Source organism: Triticum aestivum, chromosome 6A (genome assembly GCF_018294505.1).
Source record: "Triticum aestivum cultivar Chinese Spring chromosome 6A, IWGSC CS RefSeq v2.1, whole genome shotgun sequence".
NCBI lineage: Eukaryota > Viridiplantae > Streptophyta > Magnoliopsida > Poales > Poaceae > Triticum > Triticum aestivum.
In genome coordinates this window covers 610,224,358-610,226,545 of record NC_057809.1, presented here as the reverse complement: position 1 = coordinate 610,226,545, position 2,188 = coordinate 610,224,358, and positions in this window count along the sequence as shown.

Sequence of the window (2,188 nt, the reverse complement as noted above, 5' to 3'; positions counted from 1 at the left end):
AAGTTGGTGCTGTTTTAACCTTCGCAAGGATCGGGCATAGCCACACTCGATTCAACTAAAGTTGGAGAAACTGTCACCCGCAAGCCACCTATGTGCAAAGCACGTCGGGAGAACCGGTCTAGCGTAAGCGTACGCGTAATGTCGGTCCGGGCCGCTTCGTCCAACAATATCGTCGAACCAAAGTATGACATGCTGGTAAGCAGTATGACTTATATCGCCCACAACTCACTTGTGTTCTACTCGTGCATATAACATCAACACATAAAACCAAGGCTCGGATGCCACTATTAGGGAACGTAGTAATTTCAAAAAATTTCCTATGCACACGCAAGATCATGGTGATGCATAGCAACGAGAGGGGAGAGTGTAATCTACGTACCCTTGTAGACCGACAGCGGAAGCGTTGTGACAACGCGGTTGATGTAGTCGTACGTCTTCATGATCCGACCGATCCAAGCACCGTTACTCCGGCACCTCCGAGTTCTTGGCACACGTTCAGCTCGATGACGATCCCCGGGCTCCGATCCAGCAAAGCGTCGGGGAGGAGTTCCGTCAGCACGACGGCGTCGTGACGATCTTGATGTTCTACCGTCACAGGGCTTCGCCTAAGCACCGCTACAATATGACCGGGGTGGAATATGGTGGAGGGGGGCACCGCACACGGCTAAGGAACGATCACGAAGATCAACTTGTGTGTCTAGAGGTGCCCCCCTGCCCCCGTATATAAAGGAGCAAGGGGGAGGGGGCGGCCGGCCTAGGAGGGGGCGCGCCAAGGGGAGTCCTACTCCCACCGGGAGTAGGACTCCTTCCTTCCTTGTTGGAGTAGGAGAAGGGGAAAGAGGGGAAGAGGAAGAAGGAAAAGGGGGCTGCGCCCCTTGTCCAATTCGGACCAGAAGGGGGGCGCAGGCCTCCTTCCTTTTGGCCTCTCTCCTCTATTCCCGTATGGCCCAATAAGGCCCATATACTCCCCGACGAATTCCCGTAACTCTCCGGTACTCCGAAAAATACTCGAATCACTCGGAACCTTTCCAATGTCCGAATATAGTCGTCCAATATATCGATCTTTACGTCTCGACCATTTCGAGACTCTTCGTCATGTGCCCGATCTCATCCGGGACTCCGAACTCCTTCGATAGATCAAAACTCATAAACTCATAATATAACTGTCATCGAAAACTTTAAGCGTGCGGACCCTACGGTTCCAGAACAATGTAGACATGACCGAGACATGTCTCCGGTCAATAACCAATAGCGGAAGCTGGATGCTCATATTGGCTCCTACATATTCTACGAAGATCTTTTATCGGTCAGACCGCATAACAACATACGTTGTTCCCTTTGTCATCGGTATGTTACTTGCCCGAGATTCGATCGTCGGTATCTCAATACCTAGTTCAATCTCGTTACTGACAAGTCTCTTTACTCGTTCCGTAATACATCATCTCACAACTAACTCATTAGTTGCAATGCTTGCAAGGCTTTATGTGATGTGCATTACCGAGAGGGCCCAGAGATACCTCTCCGACAATCGGAGTGACAAATCCTAATCTCGAAATACGCCAACCCAACATGTACCTTTGGAGACACCTGTAGAGCACCTTTATAATCACCCAGTTATGTTGTGACGTTTGGTAGCACACAAAGTGTTCCTCCGACAAACGGGAGTTGCATAATCTCATAGTCATAGGAACATGTATAAGTCATGAAGAAAGCAATAGCAACATACTAAACGATCGGGTGCTAAGCTAATGGAATCGGTCATGTCAATCAGATCATTCACCTAATGATGTGATCCCGTTAATCAAATAACAACTCTTTGTCCATGGTTAGGAAACATAACCATCTTTGATTAACGAGCTAGTCAAGTAGAGGCATACTAGTGACACTCTGTTTGTCTATGTATTCACACATGTATTATGTTTCTGGTTAATACAATTCTAGCATGAATAATAAACATTTATCATGATATAAGGAAATAAATAATAACTTTATTATTGCCTCTAGGGCATATTTCCTTCAGTCTCCCACTTGCACTAGAGTCAATAATCTAGTTCACATCACCATGTGATTTAACACTAATAGTTCACATCTTTATGTGATTAGTTCACATATTCATGTGACCAACACCCAAAGGGTTTACTAGATTCAGTAATCTAGTTCACATCGCTATGTGATTAACACCCAAAGG